The sequence below is a fragment of the Triticum urartu genome, chromosome 5 (assembly GCF_003073215.2).
Source record: "Triticum urartu cultivar G1812 chromosome 5, Tu2.1, whole genome shotgun sequence".
Lineage (NCBI taxonomy): Eukaryota > Viridiplantae > Streptophyta > Magnoliopsida > Poales > Poaceae > Triticum > Triticum urartu.
In genome coordinates this window covers 255,805,884-255,823,625 of record NC_053026.1, presented here as the reverse complement: position 1 = coordinate 255,823,625, position 17,742 = coordinate 255,805,884, and positions in this window count along the sequence as shown.

The following is a 17,742-nucleotide window of genomic DNA, read 5'->3' as shown; positions in this document are numbered from 1 at the left end:
AGAGCCAGTAGGAGCCCATGAGTAATGATGCTCAGGCGCCCCCTTTTAACGTGCAAGCGCTTTGCATGAAAGTGGATAAGTCTGTGATAAGAAGCAGGTGACAATTAAGCGCGAAAGAGCAAATTCATTTTAAGTAGACGCGGGAAAAGCAAATGCCGCTGGGCCAGGCCCGAGTAGCTCGGGGCTGATGCAGCCCAAGGGGCACCCCCAACAAGGGAGGTAAAGAGCATAATCAAAACGGATACATGCCGCAGGGACAGACGCACGCGACCTGGGAATGATGCGGCCGTGTGGGTGCTCCCAACTAAAAATGGAACTTAGAAAGATGTCACCTGGTGCCGTTGAAGATGAAGTGATGTTGAAGAAGTGGACGATGCGTGAAGATGACGTCGGCCCTCATGAGCCCCCAGGCCCAGGAGCCTCGGTAGGCTCTGGGGGCACAGGCAGGTCTCCGAGGGCCATCTCCATCTCCGCTAGGACCGCACAATGCCTGACCTCCTGAGCATCCAGAATGCTCCTCAGCAGGCGCTGATGAGCGGTGACCGCGTTTGGCAGGCCGAAAGGCATGCGAACGTAGCTATGAGGTGGACCCTCGCAACGCCCCACGCGCGAAAGCCAGAGGCACTCCTGAGACGCAGACGCACAGCCCACCATCCTCGCCTGGATGTGGTGCTACGGTGGGCAAGCGGCGGCTGCAGAGCACGACTCTCGACTCCTGTAGCTCCTAGGTGTTTCTTGCGATGAACTCCTGAGGGTTTGGTCTTCCTTGCCTTGTACCTTCCTGAGGGAAACATGCCTGGAAGCACCCCTCCAAGTGGTGCCCGAGCGCCTCCCTCGCGACTTTGGCAAGGTCGGTGGCTCTCCAAGAAAGAGCCCCCGAGCCCTGCCTGAGGAGGGCGCGGGGTGCGCCTTCCTATGTGAGAGAGAGTGGCGCTCCCTGATTGGGCGCAGATCCTGAGGCAACACCTACGGAGGTGCCTGCCTCCTTATGGCTTGGGCCAGGCGAAACCTTCTTCTTCTTAAGGGTCGCCTCGGGAAGCCTTCCGTTCCTGTGGTCCGGGTCTTCGATTGCTGCGGCTTGGAACACGCGCTCAAGTGAACACACCACGTCCCTTTCTTCATAGGGTACGGTGATGACTCCACCGCTTCCTGGCATCTTGAGGACATTGTATCCATGGTGAGTCACTGCCATGAACTTGGCCAGGGCTGGGTACCCGAGGATGGCGTTGTATGGCAGACGGATGGGGGCGACGTCGAAGTCGATGAGCTCGGTGCGGTAGTTGTTGCGCTGCCCGAAGGTGACTGGAAGGCGAACCTGCCCTATTGGAACAGTGGAACCATGAGTGACTCCTGAGAAGGGCTTGGTCGGCTGAAGCTGATCGTACGGCACTTGGAGATTGTCGAACGTCTCGACGGACAGGACGTTGAGTCCTGCTCCGCCGTCAATGAGGGTTCTGGTGACCTTCACATTGCTGATGACCGGGGAGCAAAGCATCAGGAGGACTCCGGCTGTTGCCGTGCACTTGAGCTGATCCGCTGAGCTAAACGTGATAGTGCATGCAGACCACCTGAGAGGGCGCGTGGCCTCAAGCTTGGGGAGGACTGCATTCACTTTGCAAGCAAACTGCTTGAAGATGCGCTGTGAGGCTGGGGCCTGCGCACCACCCAAGATGCAAGCGATTGTGCGCGGCTCCTGGAAGCCCCCAGCTCCCTCGTCTTGATGTTGGTCTTCATTCCTCCTTGGCGGTGGCGGCAGAGGAGGAAGGCCTGCGTTGCCGTGCGGGCAATCTTCACAAGGCCGTTCTCCCCAGCCTCCCTTGCGAGGCTGGTCCTGCCAGTGATCCTCGGGAGGCCGGTCACGCCACCCTTGGCGAGGGCCACGGTCTTCCCATCGTCCGCCACCTCTTCCTCCTCCTCGGCCATAGCCCCTGTCGTTGCGCTCGGGGCGTCGGCCGACACGTCCATCTCTCACGGCACTGAGCTCTTGACATTCGTTGGTGTTGTGGGTGTGGAGGTCGTGGTACACGCAGTACCGGCTGCCCTTGGATGACTCAGGCTGATCCCTGCCTCGCTTGGTGTCTGGTTCCGCTGCAAGCACGACAGCCCCCTTGTGCTTCACGTCCTTGGCCTTGGGCTTCTTCTCTTCTGGGTCGGCAGCCAGGAGTTCGAGGAGGGAAAGGCGCCCTTCGTCAGCCCTAGCGCAGTTGGTCGCCAAGTTGAACAGCTCCAGGGATGTGCACAGGTCTTCATGGATTGCTAGCTCCTCCTTCATCTTGATGTCGCGTACGCCGTCAGAGAAGGCCAAGATGATGGCTTATTCAGTCACCTTGGGGATCTTGAGGCAAGCGTTGTTGAACGCTGGATGTATTTCTATAGGGTTTCCCCTTGCTGCTGCTTGATGCGGCGCAGATCGCTCACGGCCGGGGGCCGGTCGCGAGTGCCCTGGAAGTTGGCGATGAAGCGAGTGCGCATCTCGTTCCAGGAGGAGATCGTGCCAGGAGACAGGTTCAGGAGCCAGGTGCGGGCCCCGTCCTTGAGCGCCATGGGAAACCAGTTTGCCATGACCCTTTCGTCTCCGTTGGTGGCTTCGATGCATAGCTTGTAGAGTTGTAGGAACTCCACGGGGTCCGCCGTGCCATCATAGCGAGGGGGCAGTTCAGGCTTTAACTTGCTTGGCCATGCGACGCCACGTAGCTCGGGGGTGAGGGCACGGTATCCTGCTGTGTCCACCGGTGCCTTTTGCAGGTACTGGGCTTGCTCCTGGGGATTACCACGCGCCGCCGCTTGGAGCAGCGCGGGGACTTGGCATGGATGTGCAGGGATGCGATCTTGGCGCGCCGGCGCTAGGAGCGCGCGAGCACCTTCTTGGGGACGAGGGATCTCTTGGCAGCTCCTTTCTTGTTGTGCAGGCACCGGATGCGGAGGGTCTTGCCCTGGGGCTGCACGCCTTGGAGCCAGGGCGCCTTCTTGGGGAGGAGGTGGTGGAGGCACCTCCTGATCCTCGCCTCCTGTGCGGAATGGAGGGCGAGGCAGCGAGAAGGACGGCAAGGGGGAGCCCCCTGCGGCGTTGACGAGCTCCGTGATGCGGGCGAGCCAGTCCTCGTAGAGGTCGTCGATGGGGCGGTAGTGCAGGAGCTCTGTTGCCAGGAGCAGCGCGGCGTGCACGTCCGTGGGGGCACGACGGGCGTGGGACGACGAAGCGGCTGGATTCAGCGATAGTGTAGTGGTGCGGCCCTCCCGCCGTACCGAAGGATGCTGGGACGAGGCCTGCTGCTCGTTCCCCATCGGGCCGGTGGCGGCGTTGGCGGTAGGCAACGGGGAACGACGAGGGCGTCCGCCGATGGGCGCCGTCTGGGCGACGCGGGTGGCGAGAGCAGCCCGGCGCTCGGCGCGAGCCCGACGAGCATCAGCCATGGACTCGACAGAAGATCGCACGCGAACAGCGAAAGAAAGATTCCGGCGCACCCCTACCTGGCGCGCCAAATGTCGGATTTCGGGTTACGGCAGACCCTTGAGGTTAGAACACTGGGGTGCGCGCGGAGATCTCTCCGCTACCGATCTACGTCTAATCTCCTCGCGTGATCTAAGTCGGAAACAACGAACAACACAAGAGACACAAGGTTTATACTGGTTCGGGCCACCGTTGTGGTGTAATACCCTACTCTAGTGTGTGGTGTGGTGGATTGCCTCAGGGGCTGATGATGAACAGTACAAGGGAAGAACAGCCTCGCGAGAGGTGTTCTTGAGCTGGTGCGATGAACTGCTTGGGTGAGTTCAGTCGCCTCTCTCTCTCTCTGCTAGGGCTCTATCAGATCTCTAGATGTCTCTCGATCTCTGCCTTCTGTCTGATCTCTCGATGTCTCTCGATCTCTGCCTTCTGTTCGATCTCTTAATGTCTCTCCCCCCTTTACTCTATGGTGGCTAGCTCTATTTATAGAGGCCCTGGGCCTCTCCCCAAATAATGAGCGGGAAGGGCGCCAGCAATTGGCCATTTTGAAGGGGAACATCTAGTACAAGTTATCCTGACCAAAGGTGGTTTCGGCTGCCAAAAGCACTGGTGATGACGCCGTCTTGGGCTCCACGGTGACCTCCGTCCTGCCGCTCTGGTGGTCTTGGTCTCGTTGCACCGGAATGGTAACCTTTGCCCGATGCCTTGGCCTGTGCTTGCCCCCTTTGCAGCAAACGGGAAACAAGGACATTGCGTAGGCCGGCGCCCCCTGGTCTCGATCGTCATGGCTTGCGTCACGGGCTCCTCGCGAGGTACCCCTGCCTTGATCTCTCCACCTCCTCATGAGCCTGCCTGATGAGGCTGCCTCTGAGGAAGCTTCTGGTCGTCCGCCCCGCGAGGCTTGGTCCCTCGCGAGGGTCTTGAGCTTGAGATGACGAAGATGGGCCGCACTGGGCCCCCACTTGAGCCACGCCGCAGGCCGCAGGCTGGCAAGTCTGGGGACCCCCGTTCCCAGAACGTCAACAAGTCCTATAGTTTAACTCTCCCCCAAACGTCACTAGCAATGTAATCTTTCCCATGGGACGGCTCCTACGGGATGGACTCATTGAAATGTGCCGGTAACCTCTAGCTCTTCTTATTCTATCTGAAGCTTGTTAATAACTGCTGGGAAATCAGATTCAACTCGGCCCTTGATACGTCCATTTTGCATCAAGCTTTTATATCGATATTTATTGCATTATGGACTGTTATTTCACTTTATGTCACAATACTTATGGATATTCTCTCTTATTTTACAAGGTTTACATAAGGAGGGAGAATGCAGGCAGCTAGAATTCTGGGCTGGAAAAGGAGCAAATATTAGAGACCTTTTCTGCGCAACTCCAAAAGTCCTGAAACTCCACGGAACATCTTAAAATAAATAAAGAAAAATCCTCGCCAAAGATGAAGGCCAGGTGGCCTACACCCTGCTCACGAGGGTGGGGGGCGCGGCCCCCCTCCTAGGGCGCGCCCCCCTACCTCGTGGCCCCCCTGGTGGGTCTCCGACGTCCATCTTCTGCTATATGAAATCTTTCGATGAGAAAAAAAATCAGAGGGAACTTTTCAGGACGAGACTCCGCCGCCACGAGGCAGAACCTTGGCGGAACCAATCTAGAGCTCCGGCAGAGCTGTTCTGCCGGGGATACTTCCCTCCGGGAGGGGGAAATCACCACCATCGTCATCACCGAATCTCCTCTCACTGGGAGAGGGCAATCTCCATCAACATCTTCACCAGCACCATCTCATCTCCAAACCCTAGTTCATCTCTTGTATCCAATTCTTGTCTCAAAGTCCGTGATTGCTGCTAGCACTACTAGAAAAAGGGCTATAGATGGGATTGACACTAATGGCGCACCAGACAAGCGGTGCGCCATTAGTATATACTAATGGCGCACCACCTTCTGATACGCCATTAGAGCTGAAACTACTAATGGCGCACCTGGCCCAGGGTGCGCCATTAGTATCAAAAATTTTTTTTTTGAACTAGTGCGCCTGTCCAAACATACTAATGGTGCATCCAGACACAGTGCGCCATTACTAGTTGTAACTAGTAATGGCGCACCTGTCGGAAAGTGCGCCTCTAATGTTGTTTTTTCATTATATTTTTTATTCCTTTTTTTGCAAAACTACTAATGGCGCACTGTTCGACCGTGCGCCATTACTAGTTTAAACTAGTAATGGCGCACTGTGGAACAGTGCGCCATTAGTATGTTTTTTTTTGCAAAACTACTAATGGCGCACCACCAGAAGGTGCGCCATTAGTAACCTGGATTACTAATGGCGCATTTAGAGTTGGTGCGCCATTAGTAAGTGGGCAGCAACAAGATATTTTGGACAGCCTCTCCTACCCACACTCACTTTCTCCCCACTTCATTCTCTCCACCTCCTCCTTGTCTCGGGTGCCTCCTCTTTTTCACCTCATTTCCACCATAGATTCATTCAATTTAAGTGGTTAAATTACCTTGTTTTGATAGGTAAGTAAGGGGGGAAGCTATATTTATATTGTTCTCCCTACAACAATGTGCACATGCACTTTTTATGGCCTAGCTAGATCTATGTATGTTCGTGGTGTTGCATATGTTTGTGGTGTTGCATATGTGTTTGTGTTTGGAGGTGTACCGGTATTTGAAATGCGTAGTTGCCAATATTTTGCCGGAATGTTGATTCATTTCCGTTTCGGCGAGAATTTTGGCATTAAGCATTCTTTTTGGTCCTATTTTTAGGGAAGTCATGCCAAATTTTCTCTTGGTTCTAAAATATCATTTTTCTCTACCCCGCAGGCGACCATGGTCCGCACGATGACCGAACGCATCGTGAATAGGTTTTTGAGGTCCGCGAAGGCCGAGATGCTTCAAAAGAACGAGACGGAGATAAGATGTCCGTGTCGAAGATGCAAGTTGAAAAATTGGAAAGATTGCCCACTGCCGGGAAAGAAGCAAAAGGCGCCAGAGCTGGGAAAGAAGCGAAAGGCGCCAGAGCCGCTGGTGAAGGTATGGAAAACGAGGTCTGTTTTCTAGGACTTGCCGTACTGGAAGATCCACCGTGTGCCTCACAGCCTTGATGTAATGCATATCACGAAGAACGTGTGCGAGAGTCTGCTTGGTACCCTGCTCAACATGCCAGAGAGGACCAAAGATGGGCCGAAAGCAAGGGCAGACTTGAAATCAATGGGCATCAGGCAGGAGCTTCACGCTATATATGATGATGATGATGATGAGGCGAAGCAGGACACGGAAAGTCGTCGCAAAGGCAAAAAGGCCAAGAAGACCGGAAATGACTACCCTCCCGCATGCTTCACTCTAAGTCAGGAGGAGATCGAGCAGTTTTTCACCTGCCTCCTAGGAGTAAAACTTCCTTACGGTTATGCGGGGAAGATAAGCAGATACCTAGACCCAGCGAAGCAGAAGTTCAGCGGGATGAAGTCTCATGACTGTCACGTGCTGATGATGCAGATACTTCCAGTTGCAATCCGTGGGATCATGGACGCGCACGTCCGTGAAACGCTATTTGGCCTATGCAACTTTTTCGATGTCATCTCTCGGAAGTCTAAAGGACGTCCGTTCCACAGAAGAACTCCATTTGCGAAAAAGAAGGGCAAGAAGATTGTGAACAGATAGCTAGCTAAGATCGATTGTATTTATATCGTAGCCTTCATTTCTCGATTGTATTTCATGGGCACTTTTTGAACTATCATGAATATTTTTAAATTTCATGGACACTCGATCTCGATCCCCCTCCATCTCGATCGCTATCCCACCTCGCCAGATCCGGTCCCCCTCGCCGCCGAGCACCCCCCGGTCCACCGGCCGCCACCGCCGACACCCCCGCACCCTCGATTCCCCTACTCAACCGCCGCCGCCGACCCCCCGCACCCCTCCCCTACTCAACCGCCGCCGCCGACCCCCCGCACCCCGCGCACCCTCCCCCGCTCCACCGGCATTACTGTTTGATGATATTTAAAAAAAATTATTACTGTCTTATAAAAAAATATTACTGTTGCAGTAGCCATCTTATAAAAAAAATTATTACTGTCTTATAAAAAAATTATTACTGTCTTATAAAACAAGTTTGAACATATTTAAACACAAATACTAATGGCGCACCGGGGTGAGGTGCGCCATTAGTATGGATGTACTTATGGCGCACCAGGGTGAGGTGCGCCATTAGTATGGATGTACTAATGGCGCACCAGGGTGAGGTGCGCCATTAGTATGGATGTACTTATGGCGCACCGAGGGGTGGTGCGCCATTAGTATTGTGCCGCCCCCATCCATATTTCCACCCCGGCCCAAACCTATCCCCTCTCTCTCCCTCGCCCTCGCCCTCGATCCCCTTCCCCTCTCCTCTCCCGACGCCCCCGCCCCGCCGCCTCGACGCCGCCCCGACGCCGCCTTGACCCCGCCGCGACGTCTCCAACCACCGCGGCCTGAGGCCCCGACGTCGGCGCCGCTCTCCCCGTCGCCCCACCTCGTTGGACGCCATCGCCCCCGCCGCCCTCGTCGCCAGCGGCCCGGACGCCACCCCGTCCACACCACCGTCGCCGGAGCACCACCACCACCCGGACCTCGTTGCCTCCTCCCCTGCGTCGTCGTCGTTCTCGACATCCTCCCCGCGCCCCACTGCCCTATCCCTACGGCCACCGTGAGCTCCCCCTCCTCCTCTCCCCCTCTCCCCCTCGCGCGCACGCGCTTACGTCGTTTAGCACATTAGGGTAATGCACCCCCATCCTCCCTCCCTCCTCCGGATATGTTCTTCTTAGTTATCTGAATCTATTCAAGTCTGAAACTGTTAGTGTGAGGTGTCTGCAACTGTTGCAATCTTGTTGATAAGTAAAAGATGATCTAAAATTGAAACCCCAAATCACATGATTCACAATTAGATGATCCGAATCTATTAGGCAGTTTTAGACAATGGTATGATTTCTGAGTTGGACCGACCAGGAGAGATTGTTCACGATTAGTATATCCCCAAGTTCAACTATTGCTAATTTCCTAGCTATAGTTCTTGATACATACTTAGAATTGGTCCACTGATTATCTAGGTTTGATGCACCGTATTTGTCCCAAGGTTGTCGATGGTTTTCACCAATTGATTATGTGTTTGCATTGCCTGCTCGTGCACTTTACTTTAAATATGAGCATGCAAGTACTTATATTTACTACAATAGATCTAAATCCAGTAATGTCATGTGTGATCAAGGCTGCATAATTATGTAGGGCTTAAGAGTTTCACTTTGATGATGATGCCCTTTGCTGCTCAAGATTTTTCATATATGGGCACTGGAACTCACGCATCTATTATTTCGCAGTGAGCATGTAACCTTTTCGCTTTTGCTCTTCATGTGCTTCTCAGTTTGCTAGCTATATCTCTAGGTTCTTGATTGGCTTCACTAGTTGATTGGTTGTTTGCATTGTCTGTTTGTGCTACTTTCCCCCGAGCACCCATGATCTATATCGAAGAATTACTTTTGAATTCTAATTATGCCGAATAGTTGTGTAGGGGTAAGAATTTTCACTTTGAAGATGCCTTTGGTGTTCTAGATGTTCCAATATGAGCACCAGAACTCAGATGTCTACTATTTGCATTGAATAGATATTAGCAGTTGACCTCTTTGCTTATGCTCTGTCTGCGCTTGTCAATTTGGAAAGTCAATTCAGTTTACCTTGTACCTTATTGATTGAGCACTTACTAGGTAATTTTAGCTTAAATTACTAGGTAATTGCCATCCGGATGTGAAGTGCATAACTAGTATATCCCCAAGTGCATCTGGTGCTAGCTTCCTAGTTATAGTTCTTGTTACAGACAGAGAGTTGGTCCACTAGTTATGTAGTTTTTAGGAAAATGCTAGTAACTTGTGCTTTCATATCCTAGTTATGTAGTTTTTAGGCAAATGCTAGTAACTTGTGCTTTCATATCTCTGTATTGGTTCGTGTTGCTATTGTAGTTCTTGAATTTGTTCAGTTACCTCCTGGTAGGTTAGATGCAGGTGATTAGTTTCCCTAGTTTAGGGTTTTCTCAGTGTATCAGATTTAATGAGTCAGCTCTGCTTTATTCTTGTGTCTATATGGTTTTCTAGTGCCTTTCACTGGATGTTTTTAAGTGTAATCCCCATGTGTTTTTAGCCCTGTATTGGTTCAATAGGTGTTTCCTTTATTTTGTCAGTGTTAGATCATCTCACTGAATTTGTGTGTACAAGCCCTGTAGTGCAGATGTATTTTAGTGTAAGCTCAGCAACTTTTGATGAATTCTCAGTGTAATATACCCTAGAATTATAGTGCAATTTATCCCATATTTTGAGTGTATTTGTCAGTGTAATATACCCTAGATGATCGATATCGACTTGTAATGTGAAGACAAACTCACTACTCGCGGTCTCGAGACTTGTAATATAATGTTCTATCTTTCTTCGGTCTTTTCAATTCGGAGACTAATATGATGAATTGTATTCGGAGACTAATATAATGAATTGTATTCAGAGACTAATCTTCTATTGTATTCGATGAATCTGTTGTTGATGTGTGCTGTCTATATTTTGTCTAATTATACATTTTGTAACCTGTGCAAAAAACAGAAAATAAAAAAATAAAAAAACCTAATATTCATACTAATGGCGCATCACATCACAGTGCGCCATTAGTATGACAAAGGATACTAATGGCGCATCATTAAACAATGCGCCATTAGTATGCCGAAGTTACTAATGGCGCATCTTGTTGTTGTGCGCCATTAGTATGCCAAAGCACCTGGGTATACATGGCCCCCTGGGAGGCATACTAATGGCGCACTGTTGTATATACTAATGGCGCATCTGAGGTGCGCCATTAGTATACCAGATACTAATGGCGCACCTGTGGTGCGCCATTAGTAAAATACACTAATGGCGTGTCACTAATGGCGCACCACTAATGCGCCATTAATGGCCAAATTAGGTGCGCCATTAGTAGGTCTTTTCCTAGTAGTGTAGTAGGTTGCTAGTAGTGTTGATTAGTCCTTGTAGTTGATGCTAGTTGGTTTATTTGGTGGAAGATCATATGTTCAGATCCTATATGCATATTATTACCCCTCTGATTATGAACATGAATTTGCTTTGTGAGTAATTACGTTTGTTCCTGAAGACAAGGGAGAAGTCTTGCTATTAGTAGTCATGTGAATTTGGTATTCGTTTGATATTTTGATAAGATGTATGATGTCTAGCCTCTAGTGGTGTTATGTGAACGTCGACTACGTAACACTTCACCATTATTTGGGCCTAGAGGAAGGCATTGGAAAGTAATAAGTAGATGATGGGTTGCTAGAGTGACAGAAGCTTAAACCCTAGTTTATGTGTTGCTTCGTAAGGGGCTGATTCAGATCCACATGTCTGATGCTATGCTTAGGTTTACCTTAATACTTTTGTTGTAGTTGCGGATGCTTGCAATAGAGGTTAATCATAAGTGGGATGCTTGTTCAAGTAAGAACAGCACCCAAGCACCGGTCCACCCACATATCAAATTATCAAAGTATCGAACGTGAATCATATGAACGTGATGAAAACTAGCTTAACGATATTCCCATGTGTCCTCGGGAGCGATTTTCCTTATATAAGAGTTTGTTCCGACTTGTCCTTTGCTACAAAAAGGATTGGGCCACCTTGCTGCACTTTATTTACTTTTGTTACTTGTTGCTCGTTACAATTTATCTTATCACAAAACTATCTGTTACCACTTATTTCAGTACTTGCAGAGAATACCTTGCTGAAAACCGCTTATCATTTCCTTCTGCTCCACGTTGGGTTCGACACTCTTACTTATGTAAAGGACTACGATAGATCCCCTATACTTGTGGGTCATCAAGACTCTTTTCTGGCGCCATTGCCGGGGAGTGTAGCGCCTTTGGTAGGTGGAATTTGGTAAGGAAAAATTTATATAGTGTGCTAAAATTTACTGTCACTTGTTACTATGGAAAGTAATTCTCTGAGGGGCTTGTTCGGGGTATCTTCACCCCGTCCAGTAGAGCAAAGAGTTGCTCCTCAACCTACTGAACCTATTGAAAATGAAACTCCTTTTGAATTTCCTTCGAGCATGATGGAAAAACTGCTAACTACCCCTTTTACAGGAGATGGAACAAAGCATCCTGATGAGCACTTAATATATTTGGATGAAGTTTGTGGATTATTTAAGCTTGCAGGTATACCCGATGATGTTGCTAAGAAGAAGGTCTTCCCTTTATCTTTGAAGGGAGACGCATTGATATGGTATAGGCTATGTGATGATATGAGATCCTGGAAATATAAAAGATTGAAATTGGAATTTCATCAAAATTATTACCCTATGCATCTTTTTCATCGTGATCGCAATTATATATATAATTTCTGGCCTCGTGAAGGAGAAAGCATCGCCCAAGCTTCGGGGAGGCTTAAATCAATGTTACATTCATGCCCCAATCATGTGCTCTCGTGAGAAATAATTATGCAAAGTTTTTATGCTCGGCTTTCTCATAATAATCAAACCATGCTCAATACTTCTTGTGTTGGCTCTTTTATGATGAAGACTATTTAATTCAGATGGAATTTATTGGATAGAATTAAACGCAACTCTGAAGATTGGGACCTCGATGAAGGTAAGGAGTCAGGTATGACACCTAAGTTTGATTGTGTTAAATCTTTTATGGACACCGATATTTTCCGTAAGTTTAGCACTAAATATGGACTTGACTCTGAGATAGTAGCTTCTTTCTGTGAATCTTTTGCTACTTATGTTGATCTCCCTAAGGAGAAGTGGTTTAAATATCGTCCTCCCATAGAAGTAAAAGTAGCTGCACCTATTAAAGTTGAAGAAAAGACTGTCACTTATAATGATCCAATTGTCCCTACTTCTTATGTTGAGGAACCACCTTTCCTTGTTAGAGTAAAGGATCATGCTAAAGCTTCAACTGTTGTTCGTAAAAGCAATATTAGAACTTATACACCTCCTAAGCAAGTTAAAGTAGAACCTAATATTGCTATTGTTAAAGATCTCTTGTCTGATAATTTTGATGGGCATGTTATTCAGTTCTAAGGTGAAACTGCTAGAATTGCTAAACCTTGTGTTAAAGATAAACATAGACCTGTGGTAGGCATGCCCGTTATTTCTGTTAAAATAGGAGATCATTGTTATCATTGCTTATGTGATATGGGTGCGAGTGCTAGTGTTATACCGCATACTTTATATGAAGAAATTAAGAATGAAATTGCACCTGGTGAGTTAGAAGGTATTGATGTCACAATTAAACTTGCCAATAGAGATACTATTTCACCAATTGGAATTGTTAGAGATGTTGAAGTCTTGTGTGGGAAAACTAAATATCCTGCTGATTTTCTTGTTCTTACTTCTCCGCAAGATAGCTTTTGTCCCATTATATTTGGTAGACCCTTCTTGAACACTATTAATGCTAGGATAGATTGCGAAAAGAATGTTGTTACTAATGGCTTGGATGATATGGTTCATGAGTTTAATTTCTCTAAATTTAGTAAACAACATCGTGAGGAAGAATTGCCTAGTAAGGATGAAATTATTGGTCTTGCTTCTATTGCTATACCTCCTAGTGATCCTTTAGAACACTATTTGCTAGACCATGAAAATGTTATGTTCATGAATGAAAGAAGGGAAATAGATGAAGTATTCTTTAAACAGGAACCTATTCTGCAACACAGTTTGCCTGTTGAAATTTTAGGGGATCCTCCTCCACCCAAGGGTGATCCCGTGTTTGAGCTTAAACCGTTGCCTAATAATCTTAAATATTCTTATCTTGATGAAAAGAAGATATATCCTGTTATTATTAGTCCTAACTTTTCAGAGCATGAAGAAGAAAGATCATTGAAAACTCTGAAGAAGCATCGTGCTGCTATTGGATATACTCTTGATGATCTTAAGGGCATTAGTCCCACTCTATGTCAACATAAAATAAATTTGGAAGCATATGCCAAACCAGTTTGTGATCCTCAACGACGTCTGAATCCTAAAATGAAAGAAGTGGTAAGAAAAGAAATACTCAAGCTTCTGGAGGCAGGTATAATTTATCCCGTTGCTGATAGTCAATGGGTAAGTCATGTCCATTGTGTCCCTAAGAAGGGAGGTATTGCTGTTGTTCCTAATGATAAAGATGAATTGATTCCACAAAGAATTATTACAAGTTATAGGATGGTAATTGATTTTCGTAAATTAAATAAAGCTACTAAGAAAGATCATTAGCCCTTACCCTTTATTGATCAAATGCTAGAAAGATTATGCAAACATACACACTATTGCTTTCTAGATGGTTATTCTGGTTTCTCTCAAATACCTGTGTCGGCTAGAGATCAATCAAAGACTACTTTTACATGCCCTTTTGGTACTTTTGCTTATAGACGTATGCCTTTTGGTTTATGTAATGCACCTGCTACCTTTCGAAGATGCATGATGGCTATATTCTCTGACTTTTGTGAAAAGATTTGTGAGGTTTTCATGGACGATTTTTCCGTCTATGGTTCCTCTTTTGATGATTGCTTGAGCAATCTTGATCAAGTTTTGCAGAGATGTGAAGAAACTAATCTTCTCTTGAATTGGGAAAAGTGCCACTTTATGGTTAATGAAGGTATTGTCTTGGGGCATAAAGTTTCTGAAAGTGGTATTGAAGTTGATAAATCCAAGGTCGATGCTATTGAAAAGATGCCATGTCCCAAGGACATCAAAGGTATAAGAAGTTTCCTTGGTCACGCCGGATTTTACAGGAGGTTAATTAAGGTCTTCTCAAAAATTTCTCAGCCTCTGACTAATTTATTGCAAAAATATATACCATTTGTCTTTGATGATGATTGTGTAGAAGCATTTGAAATACTTAAGAAAGCATTAGTCTCTGCACCTGTTGTTCAGCCACCTGATTGGAATTTACCCTTTGAAATTATGTGTGATGCTAGTGATTATGCTGTAGGTGCTGTTCTAGGGCAAAGAGTTGATAAGAAATTAAATGTTATTCATTATGCTAGTAAGACTCTAGACAATGCTCAAAGAAATTATGCTACTACTAAAAAAGAGCTTTTAGCAGTTGTATTTGCTTGTGATAAGTTCAGACCTTATATTGTTGATTCTAAAGTAACTATTCACACTGATCATGCTGCTATTAAATACCTTATGGAAAAGAAAGATGCTAAACCTAGACTTATTAGATGGGTTCTTTTGCTACAAGAATTTGATTTGCATATTGTTGATAGAAAGGGAGCTGAGAACCCCGTTGCAGGAAACTTGTCTAGGTTAGAGAATGTTCTTGATGACCCACTACCTATTAATGATAGCTTTCCCGATGAACAATTAAATGTTATAAGTACTTCTCATAGTACTCCATGGTATGCTGATTATGCTAATTATATTGTTGCTAAGTTTATACCACCTAGCATCACATACCAGCAAAAGAAAAAGTTTTTCTATGACTTGAAACATTACTTTTGGGATGACCCACATCTTTATAAAGAAGGAGTAGATGGTGTTATTAGACGTTGTGTACCTGAGCATGAACAGGAACAGATCCTACGCAAGTGTCATTCCGAGGCTTATGGAGGACACCACGCTGGAGACAGAACTGCACAAAAGGTATTGCAATCTGGTTTTTATTGGCCTACTCTCTTCAAGGATGCCCGTAAGTTTGTCTTGTCTTGTGATGAATGTCAAAGAATTGGTAATATTAGTAGACGTTAAGAAATGCCTATGAATTATTCACTTGTTATTGAACCATTTGATGTTCGGGGCTTTGATTATATGGGACCTTTTCCTGCCTCTAATGGATACACACATATTTTAGTTGATGTTGATTACGTTACTAAGTGGGTAGAAGCTATTCCAACTAGTAGTGTTGATCATAACACTTCTATTAAAATGCTTAAAGAAGTTATTTTTCCGAGGTTTGGAGTCCCTAGATATTTAATGACTGATGGTGGTTCACACTTTATTCATGGTGCCTTCCGTAAAATGCTTGCTAAATATGATGTTAATCATATAATTGCATCTCCTTATCACCCACACTCTAGTGGTCAAGTAGAGTTGACCAATAGAGAGCTCAAATTAATTTTGCAAAAGACTGTTAATAGGTCTAGAAAGAATTGGTCCAAGAAACTTGATGATGCATTATGGGCATATAGAACTGCATACGAAAATCCTATGGGTATGTCTCCGTATAAAATGGTTTATGGAAAAGCATGTCACTTACCTCTCGAACTAGAACATAAGGCATATTGGGCTATTAAAGAGCTCAACTATGATTTCAAACTTGCCGGTGAAAAGAGGTTATTTAATATTAGCTCACTTGATGAATGGAGAACCCAAGCTTATGAAAATGCCAAGTTGTTTAAAGAAAAAGTTAAAAGATGGCATGACAAAAGGATACAAAAGCGTGAGTTTAATGTAGGTGATTATGTATTGCTATACAACTCTCATTTAAGATTTTTTGCAGGAAAACTTCTCTCTAAATGGGAAGGCCCCTATGTTATCGGGGAGGTCTATCGTTCCGGTGCCATAAAAATCAACAACTTCGAGGGCACAAATCCGAAGGTGGTAAACGGTCAAAGAATCAAACATTATATCTCAGGTAATCCCATAAATGTTGAAACCAATATTATTGAAAGCGTAACCCCGGAGGAATACATAAGGTACACCTTCCAGACCGTTTCAGACTCCGCAAAGGAATAGGTATGTGGTACGGTAAGTAAACCGACTCCAAAACAATTTTTAAGGCAATATTTCTCCATTTTGGAATATTTAGAAAAATAGAAAAAAAGTAGCAGTCCGGGAAGGACACGAGGGCACCATGAGGGTGGTGGGTGCGCCCCCTACCACGTGAGCACCTCGTGTGCCTTCCGGACTCTGTTTTCTTGCACGATACGTATTTTGGTCGGTAAAAATTCATTATATAACCTCCTGAAGGTTTTGACTCCCGTATCACGCAAATCTCCTCTGTTCTTGTTTCGAGTTGTTTTCTGTCAGCATTTTCCAGGCTAGGCATCATGTCGTCTCCCTCCTCCAACAATGGTGACAACGATGCGTGGCTAATGAAGATAGATCTGAAGAGGGAAGAACCCACGAGGGTCGACAAGGATGAAAGGATCAAGAAGGCCACAGAGGATCAAGCTCCGGCAGCAAAAGACATCCTTCAACTTGATCATAACCTTCTTACCCCAACTGAGATCGAAGCTTTCAAGATGATTGAGTTAGCTCGTATACAAAACAAGTATCTCACACGGGAAAATATTTTGTTGAAGGAGCATATTGTCGGACTCAAGGGCATTATTCGCAAGCTGGAGGACCTCTTACGCTCGATGTGCGATTATCCGTCACCTCCACCTTCTTCACCGACAAGGGAGATATAATCACATGGGTATGGTGTAACACCCCGGATGTAACTTTCCCAATTTGTACTCCAACTCTTGCCGTTTCCGGCGTTAGGTTATATTTATTTCTCGGGTTTGGGTCTTAGTCTCCGTGTGTTGTTTTCGTTTTCATGCATCTCATATCATGTCATCATGTGCATTGCATTTGCATACGTTTTCATCTCATGCATTCGAGCATTTTCCCCGTTGTCCGTTTTGCATTTCGGCGCTTCATTCTCCTCCGGTGGTCATTTCTAGCTTTCTTTCGTGTGTGGGGATTAAACATTTCCGGATTGGACCGAGACTTGCCAAGCGGCCTTGGTTTACTACCGGTAGACCGCCTATCAAGTTTCGTATCATTTGGACTTCGTTTGATACTCCAACGGTTAACCGAGGGACCGAAAAGGCCTCGTGTGTGTTACAGCCCAACACCCCTCCAATTTGGCCCAAAACCCACCAAACTCTGCTTCATGTCCTAGAGCGTTCGATCACGATCGCGTGGCCGAAAACCGCACCTCATTTGGACTCTCCTAGCTCCACTTATGCCTATAAATAGCACCCCCATTCCAAATTCCGGATCCCCCCTCCCCGAAACCCTAGATCCGCTCCTCCTCGCGCCGCCGGACGTGTTCGGGCGGAGCCGGACAACGTCCGCCGCCACCGCCAGCCACTCCGCGCCCGCCACCTGTCAGCCGCCGCCGCCTCCCACCGCCGGCCCAGGAGGTCCGAGCCGGGCCCCCGAGGCCCACGCGCGCCCCGCCGCCCACCGCCACCGCGCCGGTTGCCGCCCGCCGCCACCGTGCAGGCCGCCGCGCGCCACCGCGGGTCCCCGCCGCCGCCGCCTCGCACCGCCGCTGCCGCCTCGCGCCGCCTTCGGCCGCCGCCTCGCGTCGCTGCCGCTGCC